The following is a 20,500-nucleotide window of genomic DNA, read 5'->3' on the forward strand; positions in this document are numbered from 1 at the left end:
TCAATAGCCCACTGCCCTGCAATTCAAGCTTTGATGTATCTGTCAATCTACCATTTCTGTAACACGTGGCAACTACGGTCTCTAGTTCGAACACAGAGTAAATGCAATGTTCCCCAACCTCTTGAAATTTCGGTCTCGGAAGTAACATTTTCTTTTAGCATTCTAAGGTTCCCATGTTCCCCAAGAACAACTGCATCTCACACGAATGATCGCGGGTTGCCACCACCTTTGCTGGACAAATAAAAACACTTCCCCTGAAACAGTCTGTCAAATCTTCCGTAGACATTACCACGTGAGCACTCCTCCGTCTTGACACTAACAACACTTCCCTTGTTTGCACTTGTACCCACTTCCCAACTCCTCTGCAACAGTGTTGCAGTACCAGACTGACGAAAAGTTTTCCGGGCCACATCCTGACACGGCACTTGAAGGAAAAGGAAGCCATGTCAATCGCTCCCTTTCTTACCGCGTCTAAAACACGCAAATGACAAATATAACTACACATACCCTATTACCTAATAACAATAAATACATGTTCCTCCCCGAGGACACTTAATCTACTTATCCCTAGACCTAAGTGCGTAAGGAACGTTCCTCTGCTGTTCTTTTAGCTTAGGTGCCCTCTCACCCTTTGTTACTGCTGGAGGAATCTGCGGTAACGCATCCACTGCGCCCTTAAACCGCTTAATCCTACTCACATGAACTACTGACGACTTGGTTGCTAACTGCAACTTTACGTTCACTGGAGACACTATTTCATTTACCTGATATGGTCCAGAATATTTCGTCAAAAACTTCTTCGTTTTACCCTTCGGAACATACGGATTAGCCAACAATACCATTGACCAATTCTGTATTGCGGCAGTTTACCTGTTCTTTGCCCAATACTCTCTTGTTTCTCCAAAGCTTTAGTATTAGCACGCCCTGCCCTTTGGCAAATCTATCTCAATTTCTTGGCGAAATTCTTCACTGACTCATCCTGTGAACCTCCCTGAGGTTTGAGCACATCAAATAGTGATGGCATTTTCCGACTATAAATTACCTCATACGGAGAGAGCCCAGTTCCAGTATGAACTTTCGCGTTATACGCGCTTGTCAACAGATTTAAATACACGTCCTAATCCGTGTGTTCTGAATTTACGTAATGACTAATCATCTTAACTAACGTCCTACGAACCCGTTCTGTTCGTCCATTCGACTGAGGATGAAATGGGCTTGTCCGCAGTTTCTTAACTTTCAATAAACGGCAAAACTGCTTCATCAGGTCCGACATAAAGTTACTACCCTGATCTGTAATTATAGTGTCAGGCACACCATACTTCAGCAACAAGTTATTTACTAAAGCTTGCGCAACAGTGCTTGCCTTCTGATCTGGAATAGCTACCATTACCAGGTATCGGGAAAAATGATCTAATATTGTTACTACGTATCCATTACCCCCTTGGGTCTTGTTAAATGGCCCGATTACGTCTAATCCTATGAATGCGAACGGACGATCCGCTTCAGGTAGTCTCTGTAACTGAATTTTCTGATGACTTACATCTCCTCTCTGCGCACACGGTATACAATTTTGCACATACCGCTCTACATCATGGTGACGTGTCTTCCACCAAACCTTTCAGCCACCCGTCTATCAGTCGTTCTTTTACCACCATGACCCGACAATACATGGTCGTGCGCTTGTTTCAACACCTCTTACCTCAGCGACTCCGGTACTACGACGCGTAGTCCGCACTTCGTCTTCCTGCAAAGCAACCCATCCTGCATTTCAAACTGCGGTCGCGTTCGGAACAATTGACACTCTCTGTCTGTGGCTTGCGCCTTTATCGACTCCTTCTCACTTATGCCCACAACTTGTACAGCTGTTATTTTTCTACTAAGCTCATCTGCATTCTTATGTTTTACCCCTGGTTTGAGAATTACCTCGTAGTCAAATTTACTTAGTTTCAGTGTCCATCTCGTTAAACGACTCGAAGGATCTTTCAACCCCAACAACCACTTCAATGCTGCGCGATCTGTAATCACCTTGAACTTACGCCCATATAAATAACAGCGAAAATACGAGATACCGTAAATCACTGCTGACATTTCTTTCTCTGAGGTTGAATAATTCTTCTCTGCCTTATTCAGTTGCCTGGAAGCATAAGCCACTGGATGTTCTTGTCCATTAATCCTCTGGGAAAGAATACAACCCACAGCAATATTACTAGCATCACAAGACAGTATGAACTCTTGTTCGAAATCAGGAAGTATCAACACCGGATCTGATGTTAGTATCTGTTTGAGCTTCCCGAAAGCCTCCTGACACTGTGCTGTCCATTCAAACTTAACACCTTTCTTTAACAATCTCGTTAATGGATGTGCAATTTCTACGAACCCCTTTACATATCGTCTGTAGTACTTACATAAACCGATATATTTCTGAACTTGTTTAGTGGTCTGTGGTACTGGAATATCATGCACAGTTGACGTTAGACGAGGATCCGTTTTTACCCCTTCCTGACTGATAATATGCCCAAGATACGGCACTTGCGTCTGAGCAAACTGACATTTCTCGACATTAAGCGTAAGATTCGCCGCTCTTAGCCTACTAAATACTTCGTTCCGTCGTTCCACATGCTCTTCTATAATACGCGAAAAAGTAACAATATCATCGAGGTACACCATAGCAATCTTCGGTTTCAGTCCCCGAAGCACACCATCTAACAGACGCTGGAAAGTAGAAGGAGCGTTTTTCAACCCAAATGCCATTCTGCGATACTGGAAGTGACCAAGGCTTGTTGTAAAGGCCGTCTTCGGTCTATCCTCGGGACTTACTTCTATCCGATGGTACCCACTCTTTAGATCGAGTGTCGAAAAATATTTACACCGACCTAGGTTATCCAATGTTTCCGTGATGTTTGGTATTGGATATGCATCTGTTGCAGTTCGTGCGTTCAAAAAACGATAGTCACAACAAAAGCTATACTTTTTAGTACCGTCCAAGACTTCTTAGAAACTACCACTACGTTGGCAGACCACGGGCTTTCACTGTTCTCTATAATACCGTCCCTTAGCTGTTGATTAATAAATTCTCCCACTAGTGGTTGTAGGTGTTTCGCTATCCTGTATGGTTTTCTATAGACCGGCGGACTATCGCCAGTCGGTATACGGTGCTGTGTAATAGTAGTTGCTGGTAATGGACCTTCTGAATCAAACAAATCTAAATACTCAAATAACAAAGGTTCCATAGCTTTCCGATCACCATTCTCCAAATGACGAATCTTATCACGTGGTACAGATGCCTTGACGGTTTGCTTGACGTTGTAATCACCTTGGGATTCACCTATATCCTCATCTTCGAGTATTTCCAACCTCGCTACCACTAAACCCTTTGGGAGATCCACTTCATCTGCCCCAAAATTATCTACAATGACCGGAATCATCAGTTCCCCATTTATATCCGTTACGCGCGCAACGCTCCTCCTAATAAAACAATGCATTTCATCCAATGCTTCATTGCTCTGCAGTGGCTCCACCACACATAGTCTCAGCTGTGGTACATCGGTACCTACTGTCAACCAAACTAACTTCCCTGTACCCGAAGACACTTTGACATGCGTAATCATCTTTAATGCCCTTGTACGCGGTTCAATTGGTGACATCTTAGCAACGGGTGCACCTCGCGACGTAGAAACATTTACAGCTGTTGTACCCATTGAAAACAAGTTTCCACTAAGTTAAACTGTACGCTGTGAAAAATTAATTTTGGCAAGGTGTTTATCGAGGAAGTCCAGTCTGAGAATCACAGAATACCCTTATCTACAGTTCCAATCTGAAAAACGAGCTGTGTTGTACCCAATGATTGCAACTCATTATTCCCTACTCCACGTAATATATACCTAGGAGTACCTAGTCTTCTCCTACCCACGAGGTCTACACTAGCAACAGATACATGTGCCCCTGTATCAATCAAAAACTTCAAGCAACAATCCGTCTCTGTACTAGTTTTCACCGTACTTCTGCTTACCGGGAATGTCTTCCGACGGACGAAACACTCCCGTTCCCGTTTAACGCTTTTTCCTGTTTATTCCCGTTACCATTCTGCTTACTACAACACTCATTCGCCTTGTGACCGTAGCGTTTACAAGCATAGCACCGCGGCTGTCTGCATTGAGCCTTCACGTGACCTTTCCTCACACAACGGTAACAATTCCTCTGCGACGCAAAGATGCGTTTATCATTGCGAACCCTTGTTGCAATGTCTATCTCCTGCAGATGCGTTGCAATACGCAGTGCTGCAGCTAAATCCCCAGGATTCTCCATCCTAACCCTACGAGAAAATTCTGGAGGAATTCCCCTAAGGATTACATCATGGGCTCTGTTTCCTGCCTCTCGTATTAACACACGATCCGCATCAGGATTGCCCGATAATTCATAGGTATGTGAATTAATTTTCCGTATCCTATCTGAAAAAGACTCCACTGTCTCATTGACCTTCTGTGTCAAATTAGCTAACTTCTCCCTAAAAAATCTTGCACTATTTTGCTTACGATATCTTTGTCGTAACCCATCTGCCAATTCTTCAAACGTGTTCGCCTTACTAAGCGTCTCATGGTACATCACGAACGTCTTGGCTTTCTCTGCAAGTCGCAAATTTGCCATACGTAACTTAGGTACGTCCGACCAATTGCTCATTGCAGCTGTTGCCAAAACATCATTAATGAACGCTGTGACATCCTCTGTTGTTTTACCCGAGAAAGGCGTGATCAGGTTAGCTACTGAAGGATATATTGCAAGGTTGGACATTGCTACTGACTTGCACTCACTTGAACCCGTTTGCGACTCTTGCGCCGAACGCAAGGTCTCCATTTGCGTCATTAATTCTACATGACGTAACTTATGCTGCGCATTCTCTTCTAACAATTTTGAGACTAGCGCCGTCAGAGCAGCTATACTCACTTCAGTACTAACGAATCTTGTTTCCGGCATAATTTGTGCAAATTACCAACAACTTACTCTATACTGAATTTGCTCCCCAGAGCAATAACTACACTAGCTACTCAACTCCTTTGTCACAGTTGAGCACTACACACAAGAAGACAAACAAGACTTGCAATGCACAACTAAACAAAATTAATCCTTCCGTCTTGTTATTGCCCAGCGACACTCTCTACAATTGTGCGCTGCGTGACCAAACCGTTTACAAATTGAACGTGCTACTGGTACAAACTTCGTGCATGGCTCCCCATGCACTGTTACATTACACACAGTACATCTGACTGGTACCAAGTACGTATCCGAACTGTTTCCTTTAAACTCAGATAATCTGCTGTTTCCGCAGGTCTCGCAAAGTGCACCCCCAACAAAGAACGTGCATCCATAGTTATTAACAAAAATCGCCTCGTGCACTTACCACTACACCAAATCGGTAGGCGGTGGGCGCGAGGACTTCTGACACCATATCTGAAGGCGGTGTCGACGACTCCAGATACCAGATCTACAGGCCAGTGCTGTAGTGGGCGGTTGGAACACTTCTGACGCCAAATCTGTAGGCGGTGGGCGCGACCACTTCTGGCACCAAATCTGTTGGCGGTGGGCACGACCACTTCTGACACCAAATCGGTAGGCCCCCCGGTGGTCCCGGTCGCCTACAGTGGACTGGATAGCCGAGCGCTGACCTCTCCAGTTGTAAGGGTGCTAGGAAATGGTTGTAGAAGCGTCAGAAACGCCAAAGAAACATTATTCATTCATAACAACTTTATTCCTGCCGAGTACAATGTGGCTTGGCGATATCAACGACCTTCCCCGAGTCCTCGCTGACTCGTAGCGATGACACCAGATCCGGGCCGCGCATCTTGCTAGCGCAGCGCCGCGTGCTGTGACGTAGCGGAGGAATGCCCTTACTTCGGCCGCGCGTGGCTGGCGGCGCCCGGCTGGGCGGCGGCTCGGCTGCGGACAGCAGGCCGTTGCGCGTAGGTGGCTCCGGTTTGGAGTCCCCCGCGCTGTCGGCACCAGAAGCGTTCTCGTAGTGCGGAGTGTACTCTATCCCACCCCGTCTTCTTCCCTGATCCTCCTGGTGGCTCGTCCGCGGTGGACGGGCGCAATGGGCTGCAGTCCCCCAGCGTCGTCGGCTCACCCGGTTGTGACGGCGGATGCACAGGGCCTAGGCCCCGCACGATCTCGACGACGGCGAACTGATGTGGTCAGAATTGGTGGCGAGTGAGTCTGCCGCGATGTGTGCTAATCCTGGGTTGATGATTGACAGCGGCAGCAGAGAGGACCAGAGCTGGTACAGTCCCCTGATGTCTGCTGCTGGATGGGCCGCCCTTACTGCAACATCTCCTTAATAAAGAATAACATGTCGATCACCGAGCTGAGCGCTACGCAGCGACCCAGTACACATCTAACTGCAAGTCTTAACTGCGAGTGCGAGTGCGAGTGCCTTGTTGCTATCAAAGCTGGCGTATTGAAAGGAAGCACGAGCGACGTGCTGAAGCCATGCTCGTTTGTAATGACCGAATTCGTTCTACTTATACTGCTGATTCATCTGTCGTACTCGCCCCTTAGGTGTTCTTGCGACAGAGTTACGTGTTGTTGCGGCAGACTTGCGCGAAGTTGTGAAATGCAGTACAGCTGACGCTATACCTCTGTCTTGCACTCTACGAAAGTCTCCGTCTAACACAAACCCGCGTGCTAAGCAATTCTCTCTCGCCTGTTGTGCGTAACCAGGCCATTGCCCCTGCCTGACGACACATTCCGATATATGCGCAATTCTCTTAGCTCTTGGCTAACCTACTGGCTCTGGCTCTCAGCATAGGCAACGAAACTTTGACAATATTCCACGTTTCCAACTCTTTACTGTTCCGCAACACTACAGTGTTCAGAGCCATTAGAACCATAGAGACAGAAGTGATGACACTTTCCGCAGGACCTGAACGTCATTTTGCAGGACAATGCTCAAGCATGTACAGTGCAAGCTGTTACTGATTTGTTTGACCGATGTGGCTGCTAAGTGCTATACCACCTACTGCACTCCTTGACTTCAGCCCTCGTAAATTCAACGTGATTTCGAACCTGAAGGAAACACTTGACGGCATTCGCTTCAGATCTGCTACAAATTCGTCGGGCAATAGACCGCGCCTCTCGAACTGTCAACACAATTGGCATTGCTAAGAGTATCCTACGATTTCCTCATCGCTGGCAAAGAGTTATACATAATGCCGGTGACTGCTTTGAAGGTCAGTAAATGTTTGAAACACGTATGTACTTTGTACGAGCTGTAAAAACTCGTAAATTGTTGCCGGTATTAAAGTTCCTACCCTCGTATATCTGGTTGTACTTATGCACGTGGGTAAGCTGTTAGCACCTAGTGCTTCAATTATGAGCTAAATAAGAATTTATATTATCTATTAGTTTTATTACTTCGCCCTTTTAGTCGCCCAGTGGTACCTTATTTATTTTGTGAGAACTCAATTACTGTCCATGTGTAGGATTTTTATGAGAAATACGATTTCAGCCGCAGTTATGCAAATGAATGAAATTCAGTGGCGACAAGTGACAATTTGTACTGGACTGGGACTCAAACCTGGATTTCCTGCTTTAAGCGAATGGCCGACTCAGTGGCTTCGTCTGTCTGGACACACTTTCCGTTTCCCGTCCAACCCATAATTCTCAACTTGTCCCACACTACACATGTAGCGTCCATCGTCTATTATCCTCATTGCTCGCAACTTTACCAGATTCACGTGAAAGTTCGGACATGGGCATCGGCACTGAAGTTATCACTGCTGTCGAAGCGCATGTCCGACAGCCCGCATCTCGTGGTCGTGCGGTAGCGTTCTTGCTTCCCACGCTCGGGTTCCCGGGTTCGATTCCCGGCGGGGTCAGGGATTTTCTCTGCCTCGTGATGGCTGGGTGTTGTGTGATGTCCTTAGGTTAGTTAGGTTTAAGTAGTTCTAAGTTCTAGGGGACTGATGACCATAGATGTTTAGTCCCATAGTGCTCAGAGCCATTTGAACCATTTTTTTCGCATGTCCGACAGAACAGACACCGCAACTGTAATAACATACTGTACTTGTGTTTTTTATAATAAAAACGGGGTATGGGGAATCTAAACGTCGTCTGTAGGTACATTATTAAGTGGTTCGTAATCCCTTTCTGCCTCCCGCCATGCTGTGACGTACGAAAAGCGTTGTCAAACCAATTAGGAAACTTTGTTGAGCCTGACAGTAGCTACAAATATGATTCATCCTTTATGTGCATAGATTAATTACTATCGTCGGTTGTAAATACATATGCAGAGCAGCTTATTACGCGCATCGCTACCCCAACCCCACACCCTCTTCCCCCTTACTAATGAAGTATTTTACTGAAAGCGTTTACTTACTACATATGGCAGCTAAGTTTCAGACAATAAAGTAACATAAAAACCAAGTCTCGAAAATGACAAGTAATTTTAGAGCATACAAACTACGTTTAAGAGAGAATCTTCACTACTTTTGATCTGATTATGTAAGCATAGAGAAGTTATGGAATGGTTTCAAAGATGTAGTGTAGACAGCAGTTGAAAGATATATACCACATAAATTAATAAGGGATGGTAAACAAAACTGGTCATATCGCTGTTGCAGAAGCAGCGAAAAAAGCATTCCAAATTTAAGAGAACGCAAAATCCCCTAGATTTTCAAAGTTTTACAGAAGTTTGAAATATAGCGCGTACTTCAATGCGAGATGCTTTTAATAATTTCCATAAGGAAACTCTGCCTCGAAATCTGGCAGAAAACCAAAAGAGATTCTGGTTGTGCATAAAGCACACCAGTGGCAAGACGCAGTCAGTACCTTCACTGCACGATAAGAACAGTGAAGTCAATGATGACAGTGCCACTGAAGCAGAGTTACTAAACACGGTTTTCTGAAACTTCTTCACCATAGAAGAGGAAGTTAAATATTAATGAATTCCAATCAAGAACATTTGCCAAGATGAGAAACATAGAAGTAGACACCCTCGGTGTAGCAAAGCAGATTCTATACCAGTCAAGTTCCTTTATGAGTATGCTGATACAATAGCTCCATATTTAGCAATTATACAGGGTGAGTCAGCTAACGTTACCGCTGGATATATTTCGTAAACCACATCAAATAACGACGAATTGATTCCACAGACCGAACGTGAGGAGAGGGGCTACTGTAATTGGTTAATACAAACCATACAAAAATGCACGGAAGTATGTTTTTTAACACAAACCTACGTTTTTTTAAATGGAACCCCTTTAGTTTTGTTAGCACATCTGAACATACAAACAAATACGTAATCAGTGCCGTTTGTTGCATTGTAAAATCTTAATTACATCCGGTGATATTGTAACCTATCCTCCACTCCTCCGCTGTTCGATCGTGTGTATCGGAGAGCACAGAATTACGTAGGGATCCAAAGGGAACGGTGATGGACCTTAGGTACAGAGAAGAGACTGGAACAGCACATTACGTCCACATGCAAACAACTTTTTATTGGTCTATTTCACGGACGCACATGTACATTACAATGAGGGGTGAGGTACACGTACACACGTGGTTTCCGTTTTCAATTACGGAGTGGAATAGAGTGTGTCCCGACATGTCAGGCCAATAGATATTCAATGTGGTGGCCTTCATTTGCTGCACACAATTGCAATCTGTGGCGTAATGAATGTCGTACACGCCGCAGTACATCTGGTGTAATGTCGCCGCAGGCTGCCACAATACGTTGTTTCATATCCTCTGGGGTTGTAGGCACATCACGGTACACATTCTCCTTTAACGTACCCCACAGAAAGAAGTCCAGAGGTGTAAGATCAGGAGAACGGGCCGGCCAATTTATGCGTCCTCCACGTCCTACGAAACGCCCGTCGAACATCCTGTCAAGGGTCAGCCTAGTGTTAATTGCGGAATGTGCAGGTGCACCATCATGCTGATACCACATACGTCGACGCGTTTCCAGTGGGACATTTTCGAGGAACGTTGGCAGATCATTTTGTAGAAACGCGATGTATGTTGCAGCTGTTTGGGCCCCTGCAATGGAGTGAGGACGAATGAGGTGGTCGCCAATGATTCCGCACCATACATTTAAGTCCGCGGTCGCTGTCGCTCTACCTGTCTGAGCCAGCGAGGATTGTCCACGGACCAGTAATACATGTTCCGTAGATTCGCTGCCCCGTGGTTTGTGAAACCCAGTTCATCGGCAAACAGGTAGAACTGCAACGCATTCTCTGTTAATGCCCATTGACAGAATTGCACTCGATGATTAAAGTCATCACCATGTAATTGCTGATGTAGCGACACATGAAACGGGTGAAAGCGGTGACGATGCAGTATGCGCATGACACTACTTTGACTCAGTCCACCGGCTCTCGCAATGTCCCGTGTACTCATGTGTGGGTTCATGGCAACAGCAGCTAACACACCAACTGTACCCGCTTCTCCTGTGACGGGCCTGTAACGGACCCGTTTGCGTGCTACGACCATACCTGTTGCATACAGTTGGCGGTAGATGTTTTGCAATGTGCGGCACCTTGGATGCTCTCTGGCCGGGTACCGTTCTGCATTCACCCTGCAGGCTTCAGCAGCATTTCGTCGACACTCGCCATAGATGAGTATCATCTCCGCCTTTTCAGAGTTCGAATACACCATTGTCACAGTTCCTACAACACTACACTATCACAGACGTCTGGTAACGCGGTGTACTACAGTTGGTCTGGGTGCGGAGACGAATGCAGAATAACAATAGCAGCAAGCGCTACATGCGGACACTGCGACAGCTACACCAAACCACAACAGTGCACTACAGCCACACTCGTAAACCCGGTCGTCATCGTAAACATGTCCCTGCAGATGCTGCTCGCCGACCGTGGCCCGTGTTTGTTACAACACGCAACTGGACGTCGGAGGTTTCAAGCGTCAACTTTAGGTTACAATATCTCCGGATGTTATTGACATTTTACAATGCAACAAACGGCTCTGATTACGTATTTGTTTATATGTTCGGATGTGGCTAAGATAAGTAACGTGGTTCCATTTAAAAAAACGTAGGTTTGTGTTAAAAAACATACTTCCGTGCATTTTTGTATGGTTTGTATTAAACAATTACACTAGCCCCTCTCCTCACGTTCGGTCTGTGGAATCGGTTCGTCAGTATTTTATGTAGTTTACGAAATAAATAGTTCAAATGGCTCTGAGCACTATGGGACTTAACATCTGTGGTCATCAGTCCCCTAGAACGTAGAACTACTTAAACTTAACTAACCTAAGGACAGCACACACATCCATGCCCGAGGCAGAATTCGAACCTAAGACCGTAGCAGTCGCGCGGTTCCGGACTGAGCGCCTAGAACTTCTAGACCACCGCGGCCGGCTGTTTACGAAATATATCCAGCCGTAACGTTAGGTGACTCACCCTATATACATCCGCTCGTTCACAGAAAGATCCGTAGCTAAAGACAGGAAAATTGCTTAAGCCACACCAACACCCAAATAGGGAAGTAAGAGTAATCCGTTGAATTACAGGCCCATAGCACTAACGTTGATTTCCAGTAGGGTTCTGGAGCATATACTGTATTCGAACACTATGAGTTACCTCGAAGAAAATGATTTATTGACATTACGAATTCAGAAAATATCGTTCTTGCGGAACACAACTAACTCTTTATACACATAAAGTAATGAGTGCTATCGACAGGGGATGTCGAACTGAATTCATATTTTTATATTTCCAGAAGGCTTTCGACACCGTTCCTCACAAGCGTCTTCTAACCAAATTGCGTGCCTATGGAATATCGCCTGAGTTGTGCGACTGGATTCGTGATCTCCAGTCAGAAAGGTCACAGTCCGTAATAACAGACATAAAGTTATCGAGTAAGACAGAAGTAATATGCGACGTTCCCCAAGGAAGTGTTATGTGCCCTGTATTGTTCCTGATCTATATTAATGATATTGGAGACAATATGAGTAGCCGTCTTAGATTGTTTGCTGATGATGCTGTCATTTACCGTCTTGTAAAGTCATCGGATGACCAGAACGAATTGCATAATGATTTAAATAAGATATCTGTATGGTGCGAAAAGTGGCAGTTGATCCTGAATAAAGAAAAGTGAGAAGTTAATCACACTAGTACTAAAAGAAATCCACTAAATTTCGATTACGCGATAAATCACACAAATATGAAGGCTGTAAATTCAACTAAATAGTTAGGGATTAAAATGACAAATAACATAACTTGGAACGATCGCATAGATAATGTCGAGGGTAGAGCAAACAAAAGACTGCGGTTCATGGGCAGAACACTTAGAAGGCGCAACAGGTCTACTACAGAGACAGCTTACACCACGCTTGTCCGCCCTGTTCTGGAGTGTTGCTGTGCCGTGTGGGATCCGCATCTGGTGGGACTGACGGATGACATCGAAAAAGTACAAAGAAGGGCGGCCCGTTTTGTATTATCGCGAAATAGGAGAGATAGGGCCACACACATGATACATGAATTGGAGTGGCAGTCATTAAAAGAAATGGGTTTTTCGTTGCGATGGGATCTTCCTATGTAATTTCAATCACCAGTTTTCTCCTCCGATTGCGAAAACATTCTGTTGGCACCCACCTACATAGGAAGAAATGAGCATCACGATAAAATAAGAGAAATCAGGGCTGGCACAGAAAAATTTAAGTCCTTTTTGTCCCACGCGCCTCTCGAGAATGGATTGGTAGAGACACAGAGTGAAGGTCGTTCATTGAACCCTCTGCCAGGCACTTTATTGTAAATACCAGAGTAATGACGTAGATGTAGAAGACACTGCGCACGCGACATGACAGAGTGCAGAGCACATTCCGACTAGAAATTGAAAGGACCGACCAGTTAAAACCGATACCGGGAATTTACTTCTGAATATCCGGTATTTTTGATTTTTATTTGGTCTCTGCAGTTTTGTTAATTTCGAACTGGTCAAAAAACCGGCTTTCAATTTGTCCTAGCAGCTGTGTTGACTTTTTCGTTTTTAGTAAATCCTTCGTTAAAAATAGTAATATTTATTAGTAAATTTGCCATTGGTTTGAAATTTGGATGGTTATAGAAAATGGGAAAAGTAATGAGTTCCATTTTAATAATGGAGGGTACAATTGTAAACTAGCAAAAAACGCATGACGTAAGAACCGGTGTAGCAATACTGAGACAGTGTACCTGTTGCCATATGGCGTGCCCCATTATTCGTAAGCGTGTACGTACAGTGTGCAACACTGGCTCCCGCATGATCTGCACTGTAGTTCCTCGCTGTCGTTCTTCGACATCGGTTGCACTGTAGTATGCTTCCATCCCTATTGTGGGAGATTTTTACCAAGTGCGATAGCAATGAAGTTCAATGATTCATTAGCTTTGCGAGACTACAAACTTGTGACGTCGTATAAGGAGCAAACTTCCCAAATGTGCCTTGGCAGATAAGGTAAATTCGATTGCTATACCTGTAATTCTACTGACGTGCCATACACATGGGATAATAACTGAACCCTTAATTATTCGATTGCTTCAGGATGAAAAATTGATATCATTCAAAGGTGACGCAGCAGCAAACTCACCAACTTGTGACATTTCGTTCGAGCCCTCCTAGTGCCGATGTTACTTATCTTTGTCATCTATCCTGAAATCGGTTTAGTTTCTTATGTTCGACTGGACTCGCATCTCATTATTTTGTCATGTGCAGTGTACCAACACCGACCACAAATGATCAGCAGAGACATACCCACCCTGCATAAAATCAGGAAAAAAACTTGGACTATTTTGATGGGAAAACTACCGATTACTGCAGAATTCCTCGTTATTTCGGAAATAAATGGATTATGAGAGTCACTGATAGAAGCCGACCTCGGGGAAGATCAATTTGGATTCCATAGAAAAGTTGGAACACGTGAGGCAATACTGACCCTACTTCTTATCTTAGAAGAAAGATTAAGGAAAGGCAAACCTAAGTTTTTAGCATTTGTAGACTTAGAGAAAGCTTTGACAATGTTGATTGGAATACTCTCTTTCAAATTCCGAACTTGGTAGGGGTAAAATACAGAGAGCAAAAGGCTATTTACAATTTGTACAGAAATAAGATGGCAGTTATAAAAGATGAGGGGTGTGAAAGGGAAGCAGTGGTTGGGAAGGAAGTGAGACAGAGTTGTAGCCTATCCCCGATGTTATTCTATCTGTATATTGAGCAAGCAGTAAAGGAAACAAAAGAAAACTTTGGAGAAGGTATTAAAATCCATGGAGAAGAAATAAAACTTTGAGTTTCGCCGATGACATTGTAATTCTGTCAGAGACAGCAAAGGACTTGGAAGAGCAGTTGAACGGAATGGACAGTGTCTTGAAAGGAGGGTGTAAGACCAACATCAACAAAAGCAAAACGAGGATAATGGAATGTAGTCGAATTAAGTCGGGTGATGCTGAGGGAATTAGATTAGGGAATGAGACACTTAAAGTAGTAAAGGACTTTTGCTATTTGGGGACCAAATACCTGATGATGGTCGAAGTAGAGAGGCAATGGCAAGGAAAGCGTTTCTGAAGAAGAAAAATTTGTTAACATCGAGTATAGATTTAAATGTCAGGAAGTCGTTTCTGAAAGTATTTGTATGGAGTGTAGCCATGTATGGAAGTGAAACGTGGACAATAAATAGTTTAGACAAGATGAGAATACAAGCTTTCGAAATGTGGTGCTACAGAAGAATGCTGAAGATTAGATGGGTAGATCACATAACTAATGAGGAGGTATTGAATAGAATTGGGGAGAAGAGGAGTTTGTGGCACAACTTGACAAGAAGAAGCGATCGGTTGGTAGGACATATTCTGAGACATCGAGGGATCACCAATTTAGTATGCGAGGGCAGCGTGGAGGGTAAAAATCGTAGAGGGAGACCAAGAGATGAATACACAAAGCAGATTCAGAAGGATGTAGGTTGCAGTAGGTACTGGGAGATTAAGAAGCTTGCACGGGAAAGAGTAGCATGGAGAGTTGCATCAAACCAGTCTCAGGACTGAAGACCACAACAACAACGTGAGAGTCACTCTGCATGGCAAATAATTTTTTTTTCAGTAGTCGTTTTGCACTCACCAGGTAGGTCAAATGGGAATCCGTGGAGGGAACACGTTGTTCTTTTCGAGGAACGCTATTGAGAAATGAAATCTGAAGCTGACCACAGAGAGATTCTACAGCCCACAACATACATTTAGCGTAAAGACCGTGCTGTTAAAAACACGATCGTCGCTACCACGTTTCCAGCATGCTGCATAAAAAGCAGTCTTGTGTCTACGGGTACACACCCGAGCCTCTGATAGAGTTACGCTTTCTGGTAGAAATGCTGTCAGCAGTTTTGAATCAAGTATACCCATTCGGCCACTTACTTGGGTTGGATCCTGTAGAGTTATCACTTAATGATTACAACTACTGGTGAATCATATTCGCGGCACCCTCATATCTCGATATAGGACACAGTTTTCGCACCTATCTGCTAAGGATCCCTTATGACAGAAACTGCAACGCTGTTTTTAGACAGTCCCTCTGCATCTTGCAACTGCGCCTAAGTCAATGCCCCCACTATCCATGATACTTAGTGTATGTGATCGCCCCAGTTTAAGTCTGACCTGTACGGAATTCGGAGAGCGATATGTGTAAGACCTTCTGCATCCTGTAGGGAAACAGCACGAGTTGAGTTAATGCGACAAGAGTGCGTTTATTTATTTATTTATTTAAATTTCAAGTTCCGTAGGACCAAATTGAGGAGCAAATCTCCAAGGTCATGGAACGTGTCAGTACATGAACTTACAACATAAAAAGTAATAACAGATAAAAATAAATGTTCATGAACCTGAAAGAAAATCAGTCCATAAGTTTAAGCAAACGCTATCAGCAATACAATGAGAATCATCTTAATTTTTCAAGGAACTCCTCGACAGAATAGAAGGAGTGACCCATGAGGAAACTCTTCAGTTTCGATTTGAAAGCGCGTGGATTACTGCTAAGACTTTTGAATTCGAGTGGCAGCTTATTGAAAATGGATGTAGCAGTATACTGCACGTCTTTTTGCACAAGAGTTAAGGAAGTCCGATCCAAATGGAGGTTTGATTTCTGCCGAGTATTAACCGAGTGAAAGCTGCTTATTCTTGGAAATAAACTAATATTGGTAGCAAGAAACGACAATAAGGAATATACATATTGAGAGGCCAATGTCAAGATACCCAGACTCGTGAAAAGAGGTCGACAAGAGGTTCGTAAACTCACACCACTTATTGCCCGAACCGCCCGTTTCTGAACCAAAAATATCCTTCTACAATGGGAAGAGTTACCCCAAAACATAATACCATACGACATAAGTGAATGAAAATAAGCAAAGTAGACTAATTTACGTGTCGAAATATCACTCATTTTCGATACCGTTCGAATAGTGAAAATGGCAGTATTAAGTCTTTGAATAATATCCTGAACATGGGCTTTCCAAGACAGCTTACTATCTATCTGAACACCTAGGAATTTGAACTGTTCAGTTTCACTAATCATATGCCCGTTCTGTGAGATTAAAACGTCAGGTTCTGTTGAATTGTGTGCTAGAAACGGTAAAAACTGAGTCTTACTGTGATTTAACGTTAGTTTATTTTCTACAAGCCATGAACTGAGGTCATGTACTGCTCTACTTGAAACCGAGTCAATGTTGCACACAGCATCCTTTACTACCAAGCTAGTGTCATCAGCAAACAGAAATATTTTAGAGTTACCCATAATACTAGAGGGCATATCATTTATATAAATAAGGAACAGGAGCGGCCCCAACACTGATCCCTGGGGCACCCCCACTTGACAGTACCCCACTCAGATCCCACATCACAGCCGTTATCAACATTGTGAATAATGACCTTTTGCTGCCTGTTGCTAAAGTAAGAGGTGAACCAATTGTGAGCTACTCCCCTTATTCCGTAATGGTCCAACTTCTGCAGCAATATTGTGTGATCAACACAGCAAATGCCTTTGTTAAATCAACAAATACGCCCAGCGTTCGAAACTTTTTGTTTAGCCCATCCAGTACCTCACAGAGAAAAGAGAATGTAGCATTTTCAGTTGTCAAACGACTTCTAAAGCCGAACTGTACATTTGATAGCAAATCGTGTGATGTAAAATGATCAATTAACTTTACATACACAGCCTTTTCGATAACTTTTGCAAACACTTATGGCATAGAAATAGGTCTAAAATTATCTACATTATCCCTTTTTATAAAGCGGCTTTACTACTGAGTACTTTAATCGCTCAGGAAACTGACCATTCCTAAAGGAAAAATTACAAATATGTTTAAATACAGGGCTAACATGTGCAGCACAGTACTTTAATAATCTACTGAACACTTCATCATAACCATGAGAGTCCTTAGTCTTCAATGATTTGATTACTGTCTCAATCTCCCTCTTGTCTGTATCACAGAGGAGTATTTCAGACGTCAATCTCGGAAAGGCATTTGCTAAGAAATTTATATGATTTCCTGTAAATACTAAATTTTTATTTAATTCACCAGCAATTCTCAGAACATGGTTGTTAAATACTGTACATATATCTGATTTATCAGTAACAGAAATATTATTAGTGCTAACTGACTTTATATCGTCAAAATTGTGCTGCTGACCAGACACTTCCTTCACAACTGACCATATGGCTTTAATTTTATCCTGTGAATTAGCTATTCTATTTGCATACCACATACTTTTTGCCTTGCTAATAACATTTTAAGCATACTGTTTTTAATGGGCTACTGTAGCTTGATTGTGACTACTTCTAACATTTGGATATAATTCCCGCTTTTTTCTACATTATATCCTTATCCCACTAGTCAGCCAACCGGACTGTCCATTACTGCTAGTGCCCCATTTAGAATGGTCTAATGGAAAGCAACTCTCAAAGAGCATGAGAAATGTGTTAGGGAAAGCATTGTATTTATCATCTATATTATCGGCACTATAAACATCTTGCCACTCTTGTTCCTTGACAAGTTTTGAAAAACTCTCTATTGCTGTTGGATTAACTTTCCTACGTAGTTTGTAATTAAATACGACATTGGTTAGAGTACAAAAACCTTTTAGTGTTAAAATTTGTGCATCATGGTCTGAAAGGCCATTCACCCTTTTACTAACAGAATGCCCATCTAGTAATGAAGAATGAATAAAAATATTGTCTATGACTGTGCTACTGTTCCCCTGCACCCTAGTTGGAAAAAACACATTTTGCATCAGATCATATGAATTTAGGAAATCTACCAACATTCTTTTTCTTGCACAATCATGTACAAAATTAATATTGAAGTCACCACATAGAACTACTTTCTGGTACTTCCTACAAAGTGAATAAAGAACCCTCTCTAGCTTAAGCAAAAATGCTCTGAAGTTGGAGTTAGGGGACCTATAAACAACAGCAATTAGAAGTTTAGTTTCACTAAGTTCAACTAATGCTGCACAACTTTCAAATATCTGTTCAGTACAGTGTCGTGATACGTCTATGGTCTCAAATGAAATACTGTTTTTTACGTACAGAGCCACTCCCCCACCCCACAAGGAACTCCTTGAGAAACAGCCAGCTAATCTGTAGCCTGGTAAAGGAAGCCTCTGAATTATCAAATTATTTAAGTGGTGCTCAGATATACCAATAATTTCAGAGTTAGCATCTATTAGCAGTTCACTAATTTTATCTCTAATACCTCTTATATTTTGATGAAATATGCTAATTCCTTCTCTACTTGGAAACATTACATCCTCTGGAGGTGAGCCCTTAGTTAGAGGCACTTCCTTTAAGCTGGTATACCTATCAGCTGACTTCAGTCTAAAAAAGGTGCAGCTCTAACACCAACTACTATAGGAATTTTTCCATGAGTGATACCACTACCACCACCACCACCCACTACACTGTCACCTATAAGCTTAGCCAGTCTCCCCTTCCCATACGTATTGAGGTGCAGGCCATGCCTAGTGAAACCCCATCTACTGATAGACCCAACTGGCACCACTGAGATCTGACCCGTGCCCTCTGCCATCAGTGCCCTCCCCAGCCCCACATTAACGCGCCTAACAGCCGCATTAAGGTGAGGCCGATCATGACGCTGAAACAGTTGCACGAAATGCACATTAGTACCACCAGTTTGAGTAGCTATCTTAACCAAGTCACCACTGATATCATATTCCCCGTCCCTATCGAGACTGTTCCCTGCTCCACCCACTATCACTACCTGATCCTCTTTCGTAAAATTCTTACATAACCCCCCTATGCTTTCAGTCACCTGAGCCAACCCTGCACTAGGCTTCACAATGCTGGTGACCTGGTACTAACTCCCCAACACTTCCTGCAACTGCTGGCCCACACCTCTCCCGTGGGAACTACCTAGCAGCAGAACCTTCTTTCTGCTAGACTTTGCAACTAACCTAGGCCTCCTAATTGCTGAGGACTGCTGCAAGTTACATACATCTACGGCTACACGAGACTCCTCTCCACTCAACTCTGACAGTTGGTCGTATCTATTGCATGTATGCAAAGTAAAACTATCTGAGTACCTCCTCTTCCTAGCTACCTTCTCGCCAACTGCCAGATCCCATTCCCCACCACCCTTCACCCTCCTCAACCTATCTAGTTCCTCCTTTGCGCATTGTAACTGCACCTGAAGGGCACAGATCTTACGCTCCTGCTCCTCTATTAACTTGTTTCTACTACAGATTCTACATACCCAGGATCTCCCTAAAATGACCACTGGCTTCCCCACTGCATTCCCCCCAATGAAAGTACTTTGAACAAATCCCACTCCGTAATCCACTACTCACAAACCTACGACAGAGCCCACACTTTTCACTCATGGTAAATTTTACAGTTACTGAAAAAAACTATACGTTTACGTTACCAAAGTTCAGTTACACCAGTAGAACTATTTAAGAACTAACAATAATGGTCTCGAAATTCTCTGCCTACTAAGAAAGCAGCTACTTGTATTAATACTACTACAACACAGCCGATACCAATACCAGCAAAACTTAACAAAATTATTATCTACAACCAATAAATTAAAACAACCACTGTAACACTAAGCGAAGTTAAAACACTATATGAAAATTTTACTGAAATATTTCACTAGAAAGAATAATAAACGTCAGTTGAAAACTAAAGCACGAAAATTACTAACGACTTCAACACACTGAAAACTCTCTAAAACACAGCGAGCGAACGATTACAAAAGTTTATTAAGTCGTTATTTCGCCACAAACGGCACGCAACACCGCCGAAATCTATTAAATTTAATAACTGTATTACAGAGCACAAATAAGTTTGTCAGTACTTAGCTTATATCCGCTAGAGCTGCAGTGCATGCCGCAAAATGTAAACACACTACTGAGGCGCGAGGCTTAGACGAACGACGAAAGCCAATGACCTGTGTTGACCACTCGGTAGAAATGGGTCCTAAATGTCATATCTCCGCAAGCCGTGTACAGTGTCTAAGACCAGTG

The sequence above is a fragment of the Schistocerca nitens genome, chromosome 7 (assembly GCF_023898315.1).
Source record: "Schistocerca nitens isolate TAMUIC-IGC-003100 chromosome 7, iqSchNite1.1, whole genome shotgun sequence".
Lineage (NCBI taxonomy): Eukaryota > Metazoa > Arthropoda > Insecta > Orthoptera > Acrididae > Schistocerca > Schistocerca nitens.